General features: G+C 49.6%; 1 long non-coding RNA gene across 1 annotated transcript; it reads left to right on the plus strand.

The window, feature by feature from the left end:
* On the plus strand, positions 5208 to 7318 carry LOC102171346. The gene is made up of 2 exons (XR_001296312.2): positions 5208 to 6001; positions 6786 to 7318. It is a non-coding gene; the product is annotated as an uncharacterized LOC102171346 (long non-coding RNA).

Raw genomic sequence — 24774 nt, forward strand, 5'->3', positions numbered from 1 at the left:
GACTTGTTCTCTAATCACTGAGCCCTCTGGCCGCAGGCCCGCCCGCCCAAGTACCTTTCCCTGTCTCCGCGGCCCGTGGACCCCCGAAGGCTTCGTGGGGCCAGGGAACAAGTGGCATGGCCGGGGCTGAGCCCGTGGGGCTGGAAGGGTTAACGTGCTCCGCCGCAATGGGCCGGCCTCCGGGGGAACCAGCCAATGGGCACGCGCCGCGATGAGGTAATGCCAGGGACCGCTCGCGAGTGGGCGGATCCTCGCCCGTGGGGGTCCTCGCCGGGCTCCAGTTCCATCCCTCCCCACCAACTCCTCACCTTTGACCTTGATGTTCCCCACTCCCCACCGCGCAGCCTTACAGCCGCAGAAACCTCTGTGCTGGACCCTTAAGGTCTGCAGCATATGAACCTGGAGAGAGGTCCTGCCTCCTTTGAGACTCAGTTTCCCCTCTTGCAAGAAGATCGCTGAAGACGCCACTAGCTGGTGAACATTCTTGGATCCCAGAACGGTTTTCGGCCCCTCCCCGCCCTTGGTCCACCGTAGAGCGGCCACGACCCTGGCCCTGCCTAGGCAGTGTACAGCGCACTGGGACAAGGAGTTCTCCCGGGCAAGCGGAAGGAGCCTCGCCAGCCCGTCACCCCCTCCATGCGGGCCCCAGAGCATCGTCCCCTCCCTATCCCTGGGGTGTCTGCGACTTCTCTTCGCTGCCCCCAAGGTCCCCAGTTAGCTGCAAAAGCAGCTGGACAGGCCAGTCTAGTGGTCACAGGTCAAAGTTCATTGAACCACCAAAATTAATCGAGCATCTACTACGTGCAGCTCAGAGCTCGGCGGGCTTCGGGGGCTGTCCGTGCCCCGGGCACCCCTTCCCCGCTGGCCTGCTGGGGGCCCGCGCACCGGTTCTGGGCACGAAGCGGTTAAAGCCTTTCTAGCCGAGAAGCTGGCTCTGCTGCTGAGGCCCAGGCTTATTAGTCAGCTCGTGGGGAGGAGGTGGGGGGGCGGTGGGAGAGAGGAGGGGCTCGAGCTGAGAACCGCAGAAAGCTATTCTCAGGGGCTCCCAAGTGTGGGGAGGGCGGCACAGCAGGAGCTGCTGCTTCCCAGAAAGTTGATTATTTTTAACCCAGGAAGAAGAAAGGAAAGAGGCGAGGGAGAAGGACTCAGAGAAAAGAGGAGAGGATGGCAGAGGAGAGGAGAAGATGGGGAAGGGGGGAGGGCAGGGAAAGGGAAGGTGAGCAGGAGACTGGGGCCAGGGAAGGCAGAGCTGGGAGGGGACAGGCAGGGGGGTCGCTCAGGGAGGGACTGCAGCCAGAGGCAGGGCCAGTGGGACTGGGGGAAGCCAGCCGGGGGTCTCTGGGAGGGGACTGGATGTGGAGGGGGCATGTCACGCCCCTTCTGAACCCCTCTGGTTCCTCTCCCAGGCCCCTAGCTGAGGGCAGGGGTGCTTCTATGGGACCCACCCCAGGCCACCCAGCCTGGCCTTCAGCAAGCCTGAGCAGAAAGCAGCGCCCTCTTGGGTATCCCCAATCCAGGGCTGTGCGGGGCACAGAGGCTTGGAGAGTAGGGGGCACCAGGCAGCCACAGCTCTGCCCTAGGGTGCTCTCCAGCCCACAGCAGCCCCGTGACTTGCCCTTGTTTGGGTGGTGATCACTGGGCAGGGGGCAAGGAAGACCACCCTGAAAACCCCATATGGCTCTGCAAGGGAGGGGTTCAGCTTAGGGTGGAGCCAAGCCAAACACCAAACCCAGAGGGGGCATATGAGGAGGGTGCTGGGGACACAGTGACAAACAAGACAGACACAGCCGGCCCACATGGGGCTCAGGGTCCTGCAGGGGAGGCGGAGGCTGCACAAACCATTATGAATAATGCAAATGGCAAGGGGGTGGCAGGCTGGCAGGGGACTGTGAGGGGCACTGGAAGGGCTGGTCCCCAGAGGCTGATCTCTGCAGGGGTCCTGGGAGGGATCTGCAAGGAGGAAGGAGGGGTGCCTGAGGACTGGAGGGGCTTAACTAAGGGCAGAGTTACTGGTAGAGGGAGCATGGTTGGCGTGCTTGTGGGTCCTAAAGGCACAAGGGCTCGAGAGAGCATCAGGGTGGCCGGACCGTAGCCCTTGTCCTAGAGGCGGCTGGAAGCTTCAGAAGTTTTACAGAGCAGAGGGGAGACCAGGGCTTTCCAGGTGGTACAGTATAAAGAATCTGCTTGCTGATGCAGCGGACATAAAAGACGTAGGTTCTATTCCTGGGTTGGGAAGATCCCCTGGAGAAGGAAATGGCAAACCCACTCCAGTATTCTTGCCTGGAAAATCCCATGGTCAGAGAAGCCTGGCGGGCTACAGTCCATGGGGTCACAAAGAGTCAGACACTACCGAGGATTGAGCATGTACACACACACTGAGAGGAGACCAGATCTGCAAAATTCACCTGGGCTGTAGAGGATGCAAGTGGATACCGGAGAGGTCCCAAGTTCCCAGGAGAGTGATGGTAGCCTGGCCCGGGGAAGTGGCCTCTGAGACGGAGGGGAGGCTGGCATTGGACATGACTGGGAGGTGCAGAGCACAGGAGCTGGTGTGTCATGGTGTGGGGGAGAAGGAGGCCGAGGAAGGAAGTGCCAGGACAGTTCCAGGCTCTGGCTCCTGCAAGGAGGGTGGCTGGGGCTGTCCCCTACGGCAGGGCAGCCAGGGGAGCAGGCTCCCGGGAGGTCAGGTGTTTGTGTTGGGCCAGGGTGGGGACAGGCTGCAGGAACAGCCTGAGCGAAGGCGCAGAGAGGAGAAGGGCCACATGAGGAAACCACATGAGGACCCATGGAATGTGCTGGAATCTTCCGGAAAGTGGGACTGTGCCTGGTCTTGGTGGCCTTGACTGCAGGCAAAGAGGTCTGAAACCAAGTTATAGTCAGTGGGGAGCATAAGAAGGCATGTTCCAAGGCTGGACATGGGGAGGGCATCAGCAGTGACCAGCAGGGGCAGGGATGAGCCTATGACAGCTGGTGCCTACACCCCGAGGCTGGAGGTGGGGATGTGAATGCCTGGGGCGTGTCACGAGCACACCTCTGAGACAGCCTATAGGGTGGGTGAGTAAGAGTAACTGTGCGTGTGTCCCTTGCACTGAGTGTCCTAACCTTCACTCAAGGCGGGCCCTGGGGGACACCTCCGAATCCTCCAGGACCAGAGTGTGGTCTTGACCAGGCCACCAGCTCAAGGGGCATGATGACTGTTGGAGGACCTCAGCCACCAGTCACAGCTCTGGACGTCTTGGACACGCACACACACACAGACATGAAACCGCTGTGGAACCTGGAAGCAGCATCTGACCCCCTCCCCAAAGGAGCTGGGGCAGGTAGTGCTGGGTTATTGGGTTATTGACTGGGGTGGGGGCAATGTCTGTATGCTTTCAACTACTTCAGGGGGCAGAGGAAGCCTTGCTGCAGCGACCCAGGGTCACCCACGCCCGCTTCCCACCTTGGGTCCCAGTTGGTCCTCTCCCAGGGTGGGAGGGCAGGTCTGCTTAGCCTGGGGCTGGCTTTAATACAAGGGTCCAGTGGCTCAGCTGAGGCCTGATTCCAGATAGTGGCTGGCGCTGTGGCCTGACCACCTGCAGCTCTGGCCTCACCTTGAGACTCTTGGGCCACATGGATCTGTGGCTTTCCCATCAGCCCTGCTACCTACTGTTAGCACACACCTCCCCAGGGTGTGTGCACATCATAAAGTCAAGGTGAAGCTGAAGGAACAAGCTTGCATCCAAGCTCGTTGCCTGGCTGGCTGTGAGCACTGGCCCCTTGTGCGTCAGTTTCTTCATCTGGAAAATGGGCCTAATCATGGCAGAGGTAGAGAAATGGTGGAGGTAAAGCCCTTAGCAAGGAAAGGGGCTTGTCCCAGGTCACCTGCAGCCCTGAAGCTTCTCCATCAGTATGGGTTGCAGGCCTCCAAAGTGGAAGAGAATTGGGCTTACCGCCATGTCCCACCATGGGTTGGGTGGTGGTATTGTTGCAGGTGAGAAGAGAAAGGCTCAGAGGAATTGGTAACTGGCCCTACAGGACAGGAAGGGTGCAAATTCTCAGGCCTGCTCTCTCCCTGGGATTCGGGATTCCATTCCCACCGCCCTCCTCCGGATAGATAAACTCAAGTGCAAAATGCATTTCCCCTGCAGGACATCCTCCTCCCTCTCCCCAAAACCCACACAGTGACCCTGGCCTGGCCCTCTGCGCCCAGGAGGAGCAGGGTCCCCATCAGGCATCTCGGAGCTGGCTTTCACATCGATGGAGCACAAAGGGGGCTAGCCGGGCAGAGAAAGAGCCCGACAGGCCAGGAGCCGGCTCCGCGGGCGCTTTTCTCCCCGCTTTCTTCCTCTCTGGGCTCTTTGTTAAGCTCCCTTTCAGCTGAGCCGGCAGAGCCTGGGTGTTCCGAGCTGACAATAATTGCTGCGTCTAGACAGTGTCTGGTATGAGGCCTCCCTCTCCCGCGCCTCCCCAAGGCTCCCTTTCCCAGCGCTGCCGGCCCTGCCCCATGCCCTGCGGTTCCCACACCCCTTCCCTTCTTTCTGGCTGCCCAGGGTCCCCGTCCTGCCTCCCTCCTACTTAGACCTACACTTCTCTCTCCTTCTCCCCCTTCCATCCTATTGGGTCCCTGGGCCTGAAATCCAGGGAACAAAAGTGGATTTGCATTTGGTTCCAGTTGGCAGGCCTTGGAGAAGGTCGAGTCCAGCCAACCCTCCTAACTGTGGACCTCCCCAGGATCCCAGGCAGCTCACCTTGCTGAATTCTGGGCTAACCTGGAAAGCTCTGGGATTCACCCTGCTCCCTTCCTCATCTTTCCACCCAGGCTTGGATGGGAACCCAGAGTCACCAGAGGTCCAAGGAAGAACGTTCTGGCAGCTCTCGCCATCCGTAAGGGATAGAGTGCTTTCAGGAAATGCAGGGAGTAGGAAGTGGATTTTCACAAGTTCTGAGATTTGTCCCTGCCCCCGCTCCGATCAGTCATTCTGGAAGGTTTTCCAGAATCTGAAGTCTCCTCACTTCTCAATTCTAGGATCAGAATTGAGACACTAGTGGTGATTCTGAGATAGTAATAATAACAGTTGGCCTTTGCTTGGCCATCTCCCTGCACCAGGGGCCTTCTGGGTGGCTCAGTGGTTATGAATCCAGCTGCCAAGCAGGAGACGTGGGTTCAGTCCCTGGGTCAGGAAGATCCCCTGGTGGAGCAACCCATTGCAGTATCTTTGTCTGGAAAATTCCACAGACAGAGGAGCCCGGCGGGCTACAGTCCATGGGGTCTCAAAGAATTGGACATGACTGGAGAACTGAGCATACCCTCCCTGAGGCAAGCATCATACAGAGTCTGTATGCATACTTATTTATTTCGTTTTCTCAACAGCCCTATAAGAAAGAGTGAAAACAAGACTGTACTTTGTCCCATTTTACAGATGAGGAAACTGAGGTCCAGAGAGGTTAAGTTACTTGCCCAAAGTAACAAAGCCAAGGAATTGGAGGAGCCTGAATTTGAAGCCTCAGAGGATGGCTCCAGAGCCCCAACAATGAATAGCAATAGGAGTATTAAATGCTCACTGAATACCTGAGGCTGCATTTAACATTTTACATGTGCTGTGTCCTTTATCCTCACAACAGTGAGGACAGAATCCAGGGTTATGCCCATTATATGCATTAAAGGAGAATAGCCCAGGACTGCTGGGTGTGGCCAGATGGTGACCTAACTCTGTTAGAAAGGCCCAGTAATCCCTGAGCTGCACATGAAAAGCTTGGCCTGGAGCAGGAGCTCAATAAGTGTTGCTATTTCATTTCCCACTTCTTCTTTCTGGGCTTTCATGAGCCCCAGCCAGGCTGGAGAAGACAGTGTGGGACTCTGTCCTCATGACAGAGGGACCTGGCAAACCAGTCACTTTCAGTGTGGAGAGGAAAGTATGATGATGCGAGTGATGCAGGACCTCTGGGAGACAAGAGGAGGGACCCTGAATCCAAGAAGACTTCCTGGAGGAGGTTGAATCAACACCGTCTAGGAGAATGAGTAAGAGTTGGCAAGCTAAGTGACTTACCTGGTGATCCAGTGGCTAAGACTGTGCTCCCAATGCAGGGGGCCCAGGTTCGGTCCTTGGTCAGGGAACTAGATCCCACATGCTGCAACCGAGATCAGGAGAAGCCAAATAAATAAATAAATAGTTGGTCAGGTTAAGGGGGAGGGAAAGGTGCTCCTGGCAGAGGGACCCACATGTAAGAAGGTCTCGAAGTCCAGCGTTATCCCAGAGAACCCAAGATCTCTAAGCAGCTTTGTTGGGCTGAACAGATGCAAGGAAGTCAAGGAAGGAGCCAGGTGAGCTATAAGGCTGCAGCTGCGATTAGGAAGGGCCTCAACAGCCAGGCCGCTGGGCACTGGGACAGAACCCAAGGCTGGGAGGCCAGTTAGGAGACTTTAGGAGTCTGGGCAAGCAGCGCTGGGATAACCAGGAAGATGTGGAATGGGCAGGCTGAGTAAATGAGGCAGAGGCCTAAGGAGTTTTAGAAAGTTGGCCTCCTGTGATATCGGGGACTGGCCTGTGAGTTCGCCTTCAATGCTGTTCCAGACGAGGACACAACAAAGATGAAGGCGTGGAGGTGGGGGAGCCAGGTGTGTGTCTGGGAGGGAGACAGTGGAGCCAGGTACTGAGCAGCCTTCATAATCAAGGTTTGGAGGATTAACTGGGAAGATTCATCTAGAACCTTGGCAGGACAGATCAAAGGGGCAAACCTAGAGGCAGAGAGGCTGGGGAAGAGGCCCGGAGGAGGCCACTGCTGAGTGGATTTTCCTTCTCCAGCAGGTCGGTCCTCATCTTCAGCTGCTCTTCCCTTCTGCAGAGTCATTTTGATTCTGCACCGACTCCCTCCCCATGGGCTGTTCACACCTTCCACACCCAGCTAGAGGTGGAAGGAGGACACTCACCATTCAGTCCTCACCCAGGCCATCGACAGAAACGTCAGACAGCGCTTCCACGCCTGATCACCTCTCTCGGCTGCCAGGGGCGCCAACACCGGCAGGCGCATCGATAAGCTCCCGGCCCACCAACTCTGGGCCTGCCTTGGACCAGTGCAGCTGAGTGGCGGCTTCTCTGGACTTTACTTGGAAGGCGTAGCCTGGACCTCGTCGGGAGTCATGGGTGCAGAGCACGCACCTCTGGCCTCTATCCTGAAACACTGGACTGTGGATCTGATGCTGGGAGTTCAGACTGGAAAAGGAGAAAAATAGGAACCAGCAGGTGATATAAGGCCAGCAGGGATGGTCTGGGAACAGTAACGGCTAAGTCCACAAAGGCCCACCATCCTGGACTCCAAATCCCTGGCTACATAGGTTCAGAACTCAGAATTTTCCCAGTTGTAGGAGGAAAGGATTACACGTAGACCCCATACCTCCTAATACCCCCAGTGAAGTGTGGGGCAGCCCCTGTAATCAGATGTGTTAACAGGTGTGCAGCAAAGCCAATAAACAAAGATATAAATCCTCTCTGAAGCTCAGTTTTCTCATCTCTAACATGGAGCAGTGGCTGTACTAGGCTCACAGGGTTTCCCTGAGAATTTGATGTGTCCCATGATACCGGCCAGCCCGCAGGAGACACAGGTTCTTGGCCTGCCCCGAGCCCTTTGGGGCACGTGCTGCTCCTTTCTGGAATATTCATCCCTAGACATCTCAGGAGATCGCTCTCTCACTTCTTCAGGACTCGCCCCAGCAAGACTTGCCCTGTCAGTCCCCGTCTCCTCCCGCCCCTCTGTTCTCCTTTGTCTTCCTTCCCAACCTCTATCATCTGACGTATCACTTAATCAATTACTCTTTTGTTAATTGCCTGCCCTCCTGCAGTAGATTCCAAGCTCCGTGTAGTCAGGACTCTGTGCTGTCACCCACTTTGCCCCAGCACTTAGGAAAGAGCTGGCACAGATGGGCACTCTGGTTTCTGTTGAATGAGCGACAGTCTGTTAAATGTGCCTTGTGCATCGAAAAGGCTCAGTGAGGCCCAGCCCTGTGCCACCACCCTTGTTATTATGGATGTGCTGTAATTATTTAGTTTTTAGTTGCCCCATAGCATGTGGGATCTTCCTGGACCGGGGATCGAACCCATCTCCCCTGCATTGGCAAGTGGATTCTTAACCACTCCACCACCAGGGAAGTCCCACTATTATGAATATTATTATTAGCATCATTACTGTGTTCCTGAGCTGATCCTAGTCCTTGGTTCTCCAGCCTCTGAAATGAGCATCCTGGGGACTGAGGCATCAGCCGCCAGAAGCAGAACAGGTTCTTGCTGGAGAGACAAAGAAGGCTGCCCGGTCCCCTGGGGGAGCCTGCGCCCCTCACTGGAGAGAGAGGCCTGGGAGAAGCTTGGAGAAGGCACACAGCCCCATTGAACAGGGCTGCCAGAAGGCCATACATAATTCATTGCCAAATGGGGCGGCGGGCGGCTGTGCGCTGGGGGCTCACTCTGCGCCTGGCACTTTGCTGACTGCTCCTCACACGTTGCCTCATTGCATCTTCTTGGATTTGCGGGGTGCGAACCTTCCCCCGCCTCTCCCTTTTCCCTGGGCGGGGGTGGGGGGGGGAGCCTGAGGTTTAGAGGATGAGGCCACCGTGCAAGTCACACGGCTTCTCAGTGGCCAAGCAGGATCCACAGTCCCTGCCTCTCTGTGGAGGAAAGAGACAGCCCTGGGGACTGAGTGGGGACAGAAACCTTCCCCAGATGGGGCAGCAGAGGATGGGCTGGGTCACAGCAGGGCAAAAGGACAGGGGCAGAGGACCCGCAGCCCACCTCCTCCTCCTCTCCTGGAGGACAAGCTCCCTGCCGTGGCCGCTGAGAGCGCTGGCTCTGGAGTTTCAAGAGCTCAGTTTGCTCAGCTGGAAAGTGGGAGGAACAGAATCCATCCCCTGGGGCTCTGAGGTCCTGCAGACAGGATGCTGGCTCAGAAAGTGGCATCTGCCCAGGAGGAAACCAGTTCCCCAAAAGGTTACATCCTCTGCGATTCCCTTCAGATAGCATATTTGAAGTCACACAATGATAGTGTGATGGAAGACAGACTAGGGACACGCTGGATGGAGGTAGAGTGGGGGCGTGCTTACCAAAGAGCCCCAGGAGGGATCCTTGTGCGGATGGAAACGTCCTGCATCCTGCCTGAGATGGAGGATCCACAAACCTGTGATGAAATTGTATAGAACTAGAGACACACACAAAAGCGTGTAAGGGAAACTGGGGAATCGGAGTAAGACTGGGAGGCTGTGTCAACATCTACATCCCAGCCATGATACTGTCCCTATTGTTCTGCTCAATGCTTCCACTGGGGGAAGCTGGGGGAAGGGCACAGGGGGGTCTCTCTATACTACTTCCCACAACTGCACGTCCAGCTACAACCATCTCAATAGAGACGTCAATTTAAAAAATGTCATCTGGAGAATTCCCTGCAGGTCCAGCGGTTAGGCCCTCACAGCTGAGGGCCCAGGGGTGGTCCCTGGTCAGGGAACTTGGATCCCTCGTGTGGCACAGCCCCCCAAAACAAAAAACGCCATCTACCTCTGCCCCCGAAAGGGTTACACGAACCTCTGCAATTCCTTCTTTCCCCAGCTCTGAGTTGTCCTTTCTGCCTCTCTCTGAGGGTCCCCCGTCTTTATTCCAGAATGTTCCTGTTGTTTCTCACTTTTGCCTAGACAGGAATTCAATACTACCCCGTGGGAATCTAGACAGACCCTAGAGGAGGACAAGGAAGGCCTTTGTCATCTGTCTCCTGTCCGCAACCAGCTGGGAATCACAGCCACGCTGAGGCTCCCAGTCAGGATTATGAAAACCGTGAGCCCACCAGCCTTGGTCTTCCTCTCCAAGAGAGTGTGGGCCAGTGGAGAGAACGCTGAGTGTCCGGCCCTGCGGCTCCCAGAGTCAGCCAATCTTCCGCCGCACCGTGTGACTCTAGACAATCCCTGTCCTCTTTTTGGTTCCTAGTTTCCTCACTTGAAGCACAAACGAACTGGACTGGATTATCCTCAGGGGTCTTCCAGGCCCGTGAAGAAGTGAGCCTGGCCCCTATGCTGCTGTCCAGGGGACTCTCCTTGACGTTTGTGTGATTGGTTGAGAAAAGCAGGGCCCCAGGCCTGCCTTGGGCCCTCCCTGCCTTTTAGCATCAGTGCAGTGAGAGGTCATTAAGTCACTCAACAAACATGCATTGAGCACTCACCAACTGCCAAGCACTGGAGAATAAAAGGTAGTGGGTGGGAGGGCAATGCTGTCCCTGCCTTTGTGGAACCTGCAGTCCAGGAGGGAAGAAAGCCACAAAGAAAGACAAAATAGCAACTGAGATCATGCAAAGAAGGAAAGCAGCAGCTGGGTTGGCATGTTTCAGGGCCATGGCGAGGGCTTCCCTGGGAAGTGACCACTGAGCTGAGGTCTGAGCAAGGAATCAGCTCTAAGCAAAGAAGGGGGAAGGTGGCCAAGGGTAGAGGCTCCTCCACAACAGGAGTGGCAAGAGCTGGGGGCCTGTGCAGAGCAAAGGTCTGGAGTGACAGATCACGTTCCAGGAAAGATCAGCAGCTTCAGTGGGTGACACAGGTGAGCTGAGACGAGGGGAGCCAGGCTGAGGAACCTCGTCCCCATCCCAGACAGAAGGGATCCTGTGAGCTGCATTAAGCAAGGGGTTTGTGTTTTGGATTTGGGTTTTTTGTGTTGGATTTGTGTTTTGAAAATCTCCTCCTGGTTACCAAGAGGAGAGGAGACCTCATGGGTCCTCCTTGTTGCCTTATATTTTTTACCATGGTGTTATTGAGGCAGGTCCAAGCATTAAATGAAGCATAAGGTCCTTATAGCTCTTTTTGAAAATGGCTTTGTTATTTATTTCTGTCTGTGCTAGGTCTTTGTTGCTGCATGCAAGCTTTCTCTAGTTGCGGTGAGTGGGGGGTGTTCTCCGGTTGTGATGTGCAGGCTTCTCGTTCTGGTGGCTTCTCTGGTTGCACAGCACAGGCTCTGTGTTGCTTAGGCATGTAGCATCTTCCTGGACCAGAGGTTGAACCTGCGCTGGCAGGTGGATTCTTCACCGCTAGACCACCGGGGAAGTCCTCCTTATAGCTCTTAGAGCCATAAAACCAAGACAAATTGGTCAAGCAAATACAAAATCAAATTGGATTCATTTCATGGGAAATATCTTTTTTTTTTGAAACTCTGTCACCACCTACAGTGCAACTATGGCCTGACTCCTAAGGCTTTGAGTCTGTGGGACAGAGCAGATTGGTTTTATAATCCAAGAAGAAAGGGGCAGACAACTCAAGAGAAAAAAAATGGAAGCAATGAATTAAAGTACTTCACAAATGAATAGCCAGATAACCAGCAAATGCATGATAAAATGCCCAGCTTCACGACTCATCAAGAAGAAACACAAATTAAGAAGACAGTGAATTACCACGTCAGACACAAGAAAAGTTAAAGTGAAGAAGACTGACAATGGCAAGTGTTGGTAAGCGCAAGGAGCAGCTGGAACTCGCACCCAGCTGGCGGACATGTGAATTGCTACAACCACTGTGGGAAGCCTGGGTGAGGTCTGCTCCAGTTGGGAGCATCCTACTCTCTGACCCACACTTCCACTCCAAGGCCTGCGTCTGTGTGTTCTCCAAAAGACGTGGTGGGACATGTTCATAGCAGCACTATTTGCATAATAGCCTTGCATAGAATGAATCCAAATATCCTACAATTGTAGAACAGACAATCTAGTGGATAATTGGTCAGCTTTAAGGATGGATAAGGGCTTCCCCAGTGACTCAATGGTAAAGAGTCCACCTGCAATGCAGGGGCTGCAGGATCTGCGGGTTTGAGCCTGAGTCAACTTGCAAGTGGTAACCCAGGTGCTTGGGCTTGACTGGCCGGAACCTGACACCAGGAATAAGAAAGGGGCTGGCTTTCCAAGCTAGAGAACAAGAGCTCCTTTGGGGAAAGAGGTCTTATCTGCAGCCCCGGGGACTGGAAATTGGTGGAGACGTTGGCACAGGCTTCCAGGGAAGGGGAGGGTCCTGGGCAGCGTGAGGCAGCCACAGAGACCATAGTCTATTGGCCCCAGGCAGCCTTGGGAAAGCTAAGCTCCAGTCCTGGCTTGAGGATCGATTTGTTTGTACCTTAACCCCTTCCTACCTCCTTCCTTTGAGGCAGGTAAAGAAGGAGGGTTATTTCTTGCTCCTGAAAAGCAGACAAATAACCTATACGCCAGTGAGAAGGGTCCTGACTGTCTGGTATACAGCTGTTGCTCAGCGAAGTCTGGCTGGCTGAATGTTCAGCTGGGCACGATGCTATGTGAATGGCTGACTGGCGCCTCCCCATGGGATGTTCACTGACAGGCTTCCAGGAGAGGGACTGTAAAATAAGCTGAGAGTTTTCGCTTAAGAAGCACCCACCATGGGCCAGGCCCTCTGCTCAGAGCTTTGGTGCACAACCTCGTTTAATTTTACGTATACAACAATAACTCAGACACGACCATTTAAAAAATCAAGTCTGACAGTATCTGCCTTTCAGCTGGAGAGTCTAGCCCTTTTACATTTAATGTACTTATTATTGCAGGCGGGTTTATGATTGTCATCCTGCTATCTGATATCTGTCTGTCCCCTTTCTTCTTTGTTCCTTTGTTTCTCTTTGACTGCCTTCTGTTGGGTTAATCAAGTATTTATAAACATTCCATTTTGTCTTTCGCTTTTTTAGTTCCACCTGTTTATAGTTTGGGCTGCTCTCACAGGGATTATAATGTGCATTCTTAAGTTATCACAGTCTACCTGCCCGTAATAATGCCCTTCTTCATGTATTCTGTAAGAACTTAATAGAAATTGAATTCTACTTGATATTCTCCTGTCCTTTGTGCTATTATGCTCACTTTACTTTTTAAAACAATTTTATTTTTGGTTGCACTGGGTCTTTGTTGCTGCATGCAGGGTTTCTCTAGTCATTGTGAGGGGTGATTACTCTTGGTTGCAGTGAATGAAAGTGTTAGTCACTCAGTCATGTCTGACTCTTTCTGATCCCATGGCCTGTAGCCTGCTAGGCTTCTCTGTCCATGGAATTCTCCTGGTAAGAATTCTGATGTGGGTTGCCATTCCCTTCTCCAGGGGATCTTCCTGACCCAGGATCCCCTACATTGATCAAACCCAGGTCTCCTGCATTGCAGGTGGATTCCTGACCATCTGAGCCATCAGGGAAGCCCATCTGGTGCATATGCTTCCCCATGAGGTGGTTTCTCTTGTTGAAGAGCGTGGGCTCTAGGTGTTCAGGCTTCAGTAGTTGCAGCACTTGGCCTTGGTATTTGTGCCTCGAGGGCTCTAGAGTGTGGGTTCAGCAGTCATGGTACGTGGGCTTAGCTGCTCCGCAGCATGTGGAATCTTCCCGGACCAGGGATTAAACCTATATCCCCTGAATTGGCAAGCGGATTCTTACCCACTGCACTGCCAGGGAAGTTCCCATATATTTTACTTTTATAGGCGATATAAATTCCAGAACATACTGTCATTTTTGCTTTAAGGACTCAATTAATTTTTAAAGATGTTAACAAATGGAAAATGGTCTTTCGTTTCTATTCACATATTCACCATTCCTAGGGCTATTTTTTCCTATAAAAATTTCCTTGTACACTTTCTGCAATTCTGGCATCATTTTCCTTAAGCCTAAATACTTTTCTTCAGCATTTCTTATAATGCAGATCTACTGGAAACAAATTCTTTGTTTTATACATTCAGGAATGTTTTTATTTTTCCATTTTGAAATATATTTTCACTGATAGCTTTCTAAGTTGACAGATTTTAATCTCATTTGTTGTCAATTGTTCTATTGTCTTCTGAGTTGCATTATTTTAATGAGAAGTCTGTTGTCTTCTGCAGTATTGTTTTCCTATACATAATTATTGTATGTATTTTTATAGCTGTATTCCAGATTTTCTCTTGATCTTTAGTTTTTGGCAGTCTGACCATGATGTGCCTGAATATGATTTTCCTTGTATTTATCCTGGTTAGGGTTCACTGAACTTCCTGGATCTGCAGGTTGATTGCTTTTCCAAACCCACAGAGCATTCTCAGCCAATATTTCATTAAAAAAAAAAATTTTTTTTTTGCTCCATTATCTTTCTTCCGCCTCTTGGACTCCAGTTACATGTATATGTTAAGACTGCTTGATGTTGTCCTATAGATTATTGAGGCTCTGTTCACTTTTTCCATCATTTTTTAATCTGTGTTTCAGGGGCGATAATTTCTATTGACCTGTTTTTAAACTCACTGATTCTTTTTTTATTGATCTTGGCTATGTGTTACATGTTCCTGTTTCTTTCCATATCTTGTAATTTTTAATTTTATTCTGGACATTGTGATAATACACTGTAGAGCTTCTGGATTGTGTTATCTTCCTCTGAAGAATTTTGTATACTGTTTCTGTTTAATTGGTGGCCATTCACCTTGGTCTTGTGAAGCCCTGGTTTTAAACTTTGTTAGATCAGGTTTATTCTGGTCCTTACTCCTAAGTAATGGTCCCCCAGGATCTCAGTGAAAAGCTTGGTGTATTTACCAAGCCACTCTAACTTGGCGAGATTTGAACTAGAAAATCTGTATCCCTAATGCCAAGCAGCTGCAAATATCTCTGCTCAGCTTTTTCAGCCCTCCAGCTGTGTTTTCGCTTGGACTCCTTGGAGTCACGCCCCACGGCAGAGCCAGCCCAGAATCTGAGCGGAGTTTTCTCCCTCTGTAGCTCTGTTTTCTGAGATCTTTTTTCTCTTTCAATTTCCAGCTGCTCGGCAGGCCCCGAACTCCCAACTTCTTACTTCTCAGTCAATAAGGCTTCTCTGCTTTCTCTTTGAGTCCTGCCCCTTCATGTACTACATAAACTAGGAAACACTCTCAGGGGAAAATCCAGATGAATGCGTTTCTCACCAGTTGAGTTTCTTTGTTTCAAGGGTCATATCTCCTCTAGTTTGTCTGTTTTTGGTCACTCTCCAGTAGTTCCAAACAAATCTGTTCTATATATTTCTGTACAGATTTTATAATTGTTACCAGCAGAAAGTTAATCTGATATAAACTACTCCTCCACTGCCAGCAAGTCTATGCTTTACAAACTATATCATGTTGTGTAAGACTTAATTTAGTGCTCGCGTTAGGTCTAATTTTAGACTTGACATTGGAAGCAATATGGTTTAGTGGAAAATGTAGGTCATTGTGTTGAGGTCTGGAGCCAGCCATCTCTATAGTTGAGTCTTGACCCTGATACTTGCTGTGTGACCTTGAACAAAGTTCTTCATCTCAGTGAGCCTCGGTGGCCTCACTTGTATAACAGGAAAAACAGTCCCTGTCTTCAGGATGAGCAATGAAAGTAACCTGAGCTAAAAACCCAGCCCCATATCTGTACATGGCAAAGTGCTCGATAAATAGGAGCTGTTATTAGCAGTGAATTACATAGTTCTAGTCTTACGAGTAAATATCCCAATGATATGATAATTAGTCAGGTCCAGTGTTGACCTTGAGGAAGTCCTTACTCTGTCGACATAGTTTAAGATACAAGCTGATGTCTTCAAGTTTGATTTCATAGTAATGTCAGAGGCGCATCTTCTAAGTGCAGGGAGAGACCTTCATCCTCTGAGATAGCCCTAACTGCGCCTCCTCAGTGGCAAAGTCCCCAGTTAGAAGACCAACAAAGACTCCTGTTAACTCATATCTGGGCTAAGTCAAGTCCTGGTTAAATGAGAAGGGCTGGGTTGGGTGATACTCACCAGGCTTAAACAGCAACTCGGATAAGGAGATATCAATGCACTCGGTATTTATGGGGCAGGTTCCCCTCTAAAGGGGCATATGTCAGTGACACAGCAGCCAAAACAACCACCTTGACAGAGGGACTCATTGTCTTCAGGCAGAGCTTCCACCATCTGTACAAAGAATTAACCTCCAAAAGCCCTCTCAACAGGGAATCAGAAATCAAGTGACTTCACCCCTACCCATGGTCTTGCCTCCAACATGGGAAGTGATGAGGCTGGGCGTCTCACTTTAATCACTCTCTGCTTCAGTTTCCCCATCTGGACATGGGGTACACATGCTCAACACTCTCTTTTGCACCAAGCTGTCATGGATCCCTTGAAAATAACAAAGTATTCTGAAAGCCAGAATAACATATATCGAAACCCAAGATCTACAGCTTTGCACCGTGCTTGGCAAACTCAACAAAGTCTTGCATTATAAGGGCAAGGAGGGGAAATGGAGCCAGCCCACCCTTGGGGGAAAAAAAAAATGAGAGCTTTCAAAGAGAGACAAATAACTTGCAATTTAAATGCATAAGAGACCAGGCTGTGCCACCACATATGCAGATCGATGCAAATGATATGCAAATGGCCCAGAGCAAGCCTGGGTTTGCCAATGTCCTCTGCCAAGCAGCCAGTTATGGGGTTCAGCCAGGTCTGGTCTGTGCCAGAAGCTCACATCTGGGGCCCAGAGGCCTTGGGGTGAATATCTGATTGCACCTCCTCCAGAAAGCTTTCCAAGACCCAGCAGGACACAGCCCTCTCTCTCCCTTCTCAGGGCTTGGTGCCTGCCTCCAGACTCTGCCAGGGTGCTACCATCTCCCCCTCCAGACTGTGAGCTTTTAAGGGCAGGGCTTTGTCTCATTTGCCACTGCACTCCTGGAAACTGCACAGAGCCTGGCACCAAGTGGGTGCTCAGGGGCTGCAGGCTGAGTGACCTCAGGAAGGCAGCATGGGTGGGTGAATTCATTTATAAGTCTTCCTTGACCCAAGGAAGAGGCCAAATCATCTTCAGGGGCTTCGGGTTGAACTGTCACCCAACAATAGGTAACCTTCAGCATTAATCCCTTGTTACCAGTAAGACTAAAAAACTGAAGTTTGCAAATAACAATTTATAAATTAGGAAAGATTCCCCTTTGTTGGTACAATGACATCCTTACCCCTCTCTTTCATTCTGCTGCCCTTTCCGGGGTGGGCAAGGGCCTGACCCAGAATCAGTGTCCAATAAATATTGACTGATGTTTGAATGAATGCATGCATGCATGAACAAAAGAATAAGGTTTCAGCTCACTTTCCAAAAATTGCCCGTAAGCCATAGCCCATTCTGTCAAAACACAGACCTTAAGTTGAGCTACTAACTTTGTCTATTTGTTGCAACAAATACGGACTCTTTTCGGTGTCTTTCTAGACTTCAGGGACTATAGCAGACACTTCTCTGACCCCTTACACCCCCTGGTCTCCCCTCTGATTTCAGCTGCAATGAGATGGACTGTCCTGACTCAGTGTAACTGGTGCCACCTTAAGCAGGAGCTTTTCTGCCTCCAAGCTTCTCCCAAGGCCTCCCAAAGCCACTAGACAGCTCAGGAGTGGGTGGTAAAGATCCTCTGAGCAATTTTCTGCAATGGAAAAAGAAGCCAGTGGATGGATGCCCCCTCTATCTTCCAGAAAACAATTCTGGGAGGCATTCTGTATACTTCTAGAGTTCCTAGTGGAAACCAGTCTTCTCTCACCCAAAGGAGAGAAGGACACCCCCCATCGCTCCTCCTCCTTCTATTCCTTGCTCTCCTGCCTCTTGGGGTCACCCCCAAGTCCTTAACTCAAGCTCTGCTCTCAGAAGATCCCAAAATAAGGCAGCGGCAGTTCTCAAAATCTGGTCGCACCCACAACTGGGCATCTCATGAATATCATATACACGTGAAGGTGGAAGCCGGATCAAGAAGGTCTTCACAGCCACAGGAAACTATTTCATGGATCAGCCAAAGGTTCAGTGGGGTTGAACAGGCACTCATTCATTCATTCAGCCTACAGCAGGCAAGGCCCGCTCTTGTGTTGCTATAGCCCAGTGGCCATTATGATGAGGACATGAATGGGCGTCTGGGAAGAGCTGAATTCCTGAATCCTCAAAACCATTTCGTTCCCCTGTGGGCAAAACTGTGCCATTTTCAGATGAGGAAATCAGGTCCTGTCCCAGAGAAGGTCAGGCCATTCATAGATGTTGCAGCAGAGACCAGACCAGGAGCCTGCGGATACACCTGTCTGTCCTGGGGCCCACGTTTGGTGCCCAGGGCTGTGAGTGGAGGAAAGTCTGCTTGGGAATCACGTGGCCCCTGCTCTAGACCAGTGCCTCCGACAGAAATGAGATGCCAGCCACAAACACAACTCATGTGGGTAATTTGAACTGTTCTGATAGCTTCATTAAAACAAAGTCAAAAGAAGCTGGTGGAATTCATTCTAATAATAATATTTGTGTTTAACCTAATACATCCAAAATATTATCATTTTGACATGTCATGAATATTTTAAATTCTTAATGAGATGTTTACTTTTATTTTTTCATACCAAGTCTGTGAACCCTGGTGTGTATCTTACACTTCAGGCACCTCTAGGTTCAGAACAGCCACATCTCAAGTGTTCACTCAGTGGTGGCACCTGGCTCATGGCCACTGGATAGTGCAGCCCTGATACCCCCATCCTGACTCCAATTCCAAGTCTCCCTGCCCCCCACACACATACTTGCAGAATCCCTTCCCAGTGTGTCTTCATCAGAGGGAAAGTGCTTTGTAAACTAATTGTGAGGTGGGGACGGTCACCACGACCTTCCTCTCGTCCATGTATCTTGGCAGCCAAGGCACCCACAGAGACAAAGCTGCTGGAGGCCACAGATCTGGGGAGACAGGCAGCCAGTTCCCCTTGTCTTCCCAAACTTGGACGGGGAGCCCCACTCACCCAGGAGAAAGGGAGGGGAGGAGCTGGGGGGAGGAGTCCCTCTTCCCTCTTCCCTCAGGATGTTACAGCCACCAGGCTGTAACAGCTGCTTTAATTTTGTAAAATCCAAACTCTGGTTCTCTGGGAATGCCGGCTCACTCGTTCACGCATTAGACACACATTTATGGAGCGGCTTCGGTTGTTTACGCTGTTACCGTGAAGATGCTGAATACACAGTGAGGAAAGCAGCCGGCCTCCTCCGGGGAGTGTGAGCCTGGTGGATGAGGCTGGTCAAGCAAGCAAACAGCCCCTACGAAGCTCTGCAGGCAAAGCTGCAGAGACTCCTTGTGGGCACCCAGCCTGGGCAAGGGACTGGGAACACAAAGTTCAAAGAAGGATGAGACCCAGCTTGTGATCAGGTGTGTGGCTGGCAGTCAGGATGTCTAGGAGGACTGGCTGGACATCAGACAGTACCCATGGGTATGTTGAGTCCAGCCCAGGATGGGTCTTGAATGTTCTCTGAGACTCCTGCTCCAAACAGCAGGACTGCCAGAGAAACTGACTTGGCTTTGCTGTGCCTTTTGCAAAATTGCCAATTAGGTGACTAGGACACCAATCCTGGCAATTCAGCTCCCTTTATTCACTGTCCACTGAGCCTCTCTTGATGCTCTGCTGTGGGGAATACAGAGATGCAAAAGACAGTAGAAACCAGTGGGGCAGGGCCGGGGGGTGGGTGGCGGGGGGGCGGGTGGAGGGAAACACCAAAAACACAGGACTTTAATTTCCAAGCAGAATTGTGAGTTACACAGCAGAAAACCATCCTGCTACAAAGCGGGACTCCGAAACGGTGGCTAAAATATAACAAACGTCCTTTTAAATGCATGGTTGAGCTTGCAAGAAAAGAAGGGAACTCCCCAGGGATAAAAACAAAGACAGAGCTGAAAACCAGAGCAGGAATCAGGAGGGCTAGTGTTGGTGCTGTGTTGGGCGGGTACAGGCAGGGAGGGGGCTGTGGAACTCGGCAACCTGGGATAGGGTTTTACAGCCCCTGTGGGGACAAGAAATAAGGCTTTGGGCTTCACAAAGCCAGGAGTTGTAAATGAGACCTATCTCCAAGCCAGACTCTTCAGAGTTATATTCTTGGTGAAAAGGTGGGCAAGGATTTTAAAAAAATTGTCCACTCTCTGCTCAGACAGATCACGAGTCAGCTCATCTGCTACAGCCAGGGCTCTGGGAATTTGTAATCATAGACGGAGCCTCAAGGGGGTTGGGATTTAAATTTACACTACCCTGCTTCCCTTGTGTTCAGAGACTCTGAAAGCAAGAAGCTAATACAAAAAGGGGTCCCTGGCTGGAGATGCCTGTGGGCACTGGGCAGAAACAAATGCAAACACTCCCCAAAGGGCCATGACCTCAACTCAGGCTGCTCAGGGTTCCCACAGACAAAGGTTCCTGCAGATGAGCTCACAAAGACAAAATTACAAAACAAAAGCAGTCGTGAGATAGTCAGTGGGAAAACCAATGATATGCTTGCCCACTCCCCTCACCGACCCCCGCCCATCTCACTGAATCTCAGATGATAGATCCAGGAGACAGACCAGAGAATAGCTGTGATTGCAATGACTAAAATGTTTTGGGAAATATGAAAAAGAATTAATATAATGAAAAAAGAATAGCCAGGGTTCCTGCTATAGACAGCAGATTAATATAAGTGCTGCCAAAGCAAGCACTATAGACGGTAGATTAAACACAGACCTTTATCCCTGATCCCTCCTGAAATTTTTCAAAAAGGAGCAGAAAAGGAATGATAAAAAAAAAAAAAAGGATAATTTTGAAATTGGAAAGCAGCCTGATGAGTGAGAATGGACTTCTTGTGCCGGGAGCCAGCGTGAGGAACTCCGCCCATGGCAAAGGTCACGAGGAAGGAGGCTTCAGCATACGCAAAGGCGGATTGAGCCTCAGGAAACCCCCCTGTTCCCGAGCATCTACCCCCAAAACCAGAGTCTACCCACTTTATTGTTTCATGCTCTCACCTATACCTCTGACTTTACGGGGAGCTGACCCCCACTACCTCTCTCGGAGACGGAGTTAACTTACAGCTCCAAGTCAATAAAGATTCCTGGGCGTGACAAGAGTGTTTCATCTTACGAACTCCTCTGAAGGTTATCTAGCCTGCCTGTACAGGTTCGTCCAGCCACATGTGATTGTTTACAGCCTCCCAATCGTGAGAGGCACGAGATGTTTTAGGCTTACTAAAGGCAGATTCTTTTGGGAAGTTAGAAATTATCAGTATAGTGGGTTGGTTAGGTATTATATTGGTGAAGGGTTTTTCATTTATTGTGCCAATAATTACTGCTAATTCCCGGCCCTAGGTATGACAAGGGTGTCTCAGGTCAAACCTCTCTGCTGACAGACTAGCTTGTGTGATAGGATTATCTATACTCCTGTGTTTACATGATTGTTTACTACCTCTCAACCATAAACAGCACAGAGAGTTTGGAGTATTTTGAAAGTCTTAATTAGCATAGGGCTTTTCTCATTGTTGAGTCAATGATTGCCACCAGGCCTCCATATCCTTAGGCACCTGGGAATATATTAATCAATGTATTTGGAATATAGAAAAGGAAATATAGTAGTTTTTGATGTTAGCAATACTAGACTTTTTGAGTTAATGAATTTTCTCTTTTGTTATAGATCACTGTACTTTGTTATAAATCACTGTGTCCTTGCTATGCAAAAATGTAATTTTATCACTATCTTAAGACTAAATAGATCTTAAGGGGAACATTGGTGAAGGGTTTTCATTTGTTGGGCTGATGTTTGCTGCTAAATCTCCATATTCCCTGCCCTTATAATGAATATACCTAGCATATAGGAGAAATAAGCATTAACCTTTAAGATTAATCATGTTAACATTAGGTTAAATAAATTCCTTACTTGATTGTAACCCACTACACCCTCACCCTATAGGAATGCAACTTCAGAGGGTGGTGCCTGGTTTAAGAAAAAACACTTGGAAAAAATAAGTTTTTTGGTTATCAGAAAGAAAGGATTATAAAATGTCAGCAGGCCTCATGGCCAAAAGATGATGTAAAACCCCTAAGACCTTTTTTTATACATTTATGTGAAGCACCTGATTTTGATAAAGGTCAGGACTGCTGACCCCTGCGTGACTTTAAAATTTCCATTTGTCTCTATGTGTAACAAAAGGTATATAAGCAAACCTAAAAAATAAAGTTTCTGGATCAGTTTCTGGAAAGACTGATTCCCCCGTGTTGTTCTCTCCCCTTCTGGCTGAATTCCCATCTGGTACGTGGGTACTCACCAAGCCTGCTAATTTTGCCTGGGCTTCTAAGATCAGACCGGGGAGGCCTCAGTGCCTCCTCTCCTTCGGGAGAACGGAAAGACACCTGTGGCCTACGTAGGTGGTGATTGGTATTCCACGTAAACCAAGTTATTCAGCCTCCTTTTCTCCACTAATCTTCCTACTACATTATTCCTTTCTAATCTCTCTTTATACTTCTAATTAAATAAGTTTTTTCCTAGGACACCTACTCCGTCTCCCCTTTGAATTACCCTGGATCCACCAGGGCTGGACCCCGGCATTCATGGATGCAAAAAAATTGAGTCCTAAACTGGCAGTAAGGAAAGTCTAGGACACACTAAACCCCCAGGAACCTCCACCTTCAGGAACTGAGTACCAGATACTCAGCTTCAGGAACTGAGTACCAGGAACCCCCAGGAACCTCCAGCTTCAGGAACTGAGTACCAGGTACTCAGCTCCAGGAACTGAGTACCAGGAACCTCCAGGAACCTCCAGCTTCAGAAACTGAGTACCAGGTTCTCAGCTTCAGGAACTGAGTACCAGGTACTTCGGGCAGCACAGGTAAGAAAGCAGAGGGAACCACAGCAGACTTAAAAGAGAGCTTTAAAGAGCAGCTCGTAACCAAGATTCCATTCCCCAAGGTGACTGCCTCTACTATATCCCAACAGAATACTATTCCCTGGAGTGGGTAAAACCATGGGACTCTGTCCTGGGGAACAGTAGACCCAGCTAGGGGCAGGGGCATTGCACTGAAAGTGAAGAAATTAAGTGAAGGTCCTCACAGTGAATATTAATACTCCCCAATGGCAAGCAGGTTTAGTACGAACCTCCAGGCAGGAGACTGAAAGATAACTCTTGCAAACCTGAGAAACCGAGGAGAAAATACCTAAAGCCAGTGACAGTAGAAGTTGCTCAGTGAAAGAGCCTAGCCAGATCACCCTTCAGAGGAGTCTCTGGTGGGTAGCCGACTCTGAGCTCTGAGCTCTGAGCTTCTGAGCAGACTACGTGTGTCGAAGCCAAGGATGACCAAGCACTTAAGAGAAGCTCCGAATTCATAGTCAAACAATAACAAACAGATAAAACGCAACTTGGAGGGAATATGGGTGATGATAAAAAGAAAATGCCAAAAAATTATCATTAGTATCATCAAAGACACAAGAGCACACGTTAAGTAAGTACAGGATGTTATTAAAAAGGAATCTTCTGAGAACAAAAAAAAAAATCTCTCTTGCATAGCACAAATTAAAAGTTTAATGGAAAGTTTAGAAGATAAAGTTGCAGATTAGGCAATTTCCCAGCAAGTAGAGCAAAAAGACAAAATACAAGAGAGTAAAGATGTGAAAATTAGAGAACCAACCTGGGAGATCTCACATCCAAATAAAAGAAATCCCATAAAGAATACAGAAAATAAAAGAGGAAGAGGTACTCATTCAATAAGTTATTCAAGTAAATGTCTCTGAATTAAATTACATGAGTTTCCAGTTTGAAGACACCCACTAAGTATTGAACAAAATGGATGCTATTTGCGCACGAAGACCCATTATTGTGAAATTTTAGATCACTGACAACAAAAGAAAAATCATACAAACTCCCAGAGAGAGGAAAAACTAGGTTTTGCACGAAGCATCAAAAATCAGAAGGGCATCAGATTTCTTAACAACCACACCAATTTAGACCACAATGCCTTCAAAATCCAGAGAAAAGTATGCATAAAACTTAGAATTCTATACCCAACCAAACTATCAGTTGTGCGTGTAGAATAAAGATTTTCAGAAATACAGTCTCAAAAAGCTTAACTCCCATGCATCTGTAACAGAAGGGCTTCCCTAGTAGTTCAGACAATAAAGAATCTGCCTGCATTGCAGGAGACCCAGCTTCAATCACTGGGTCAGGAAGATCCACTGGAAAAGGAAATGGCAACCCTCTCCAGTATTCTTGCCTAGAAAATCCCATGAACAGAGGAGCCGGGATGGCTAAAGTCAGTGGGGTTGCAAAGAGTTGGACACAGCTGAACAACTAAGACAGCAACAACAGAGGTCCTGTAGCACAGCAGGACCTACGGGGCCTTCCTGGAACAGAATTCCCACTCTTCCCTGCTGCATCCTCCTCCTCCCTTTTGTCTATAGAAAAACGTTAGTCAAAGAATAAACTTATACAACACTGCAAAGCAGCTATACTCCAGTAAAAATTAACTAAACGAAAAGAATAAAAAAAGAATAATTTTAATCAGAGAAGTGAGAAAAGGCAGAAAGAAGGGGAAAGTCAAGCAAGACAAAAAATAATAGTTTAGCCATGAAACAAAGTCAACGACCTTTAGTTCCTCCGCAAGGGCTATAGTGGAGAAGGCGATGGCACCCTACTCCAGCACTCTTGCCTGGAAAATCCCATGGATGGAGGAGCCTGGTGGGCTACAGTCCATGGGGTCGCTAAGAGTCGGACACGAGCGAAGCAGCAAGGGCTATAGGTGATATTCTGAGCTATATATCCTTTGAGCTGTTTTGCAGAAACTGAAACCCCCACCAGGTGGAAGGAGTTAACTGTATGCTATCCTCAAGCACTTAGACCCCAGATCAGTTGGAACCAGAAGGTTAATGATGTTGACTCTTGATTACCTCACAACCAACCAATCAGATGAATGTCTAGGAGCTGATCACATACCTCACACACAGACACCCCACCTCACCCTATCTTTAAAGCTCTTTATCTGAATGTCCTTGGAAAGTTTAGGACTTTCAAGCACTAGTTACCTGGACTTCTTGGTTGGTGCCCTGCACTTTGCTTCCCCACATCCTGGT

Source organism: Capra hircus, chromosome 11 (assembly GCF_001704415.2).
Source record: "Capra hircus breed San Clemente chromosome 11, ASM170441v1, whole genome shotgun sequence".
Lineage (NCBI taxonomy): Eukaryota > Metazoa > Chordata > Mammalia > Artiodactyla > Bovidae > Capra > Capra hircus.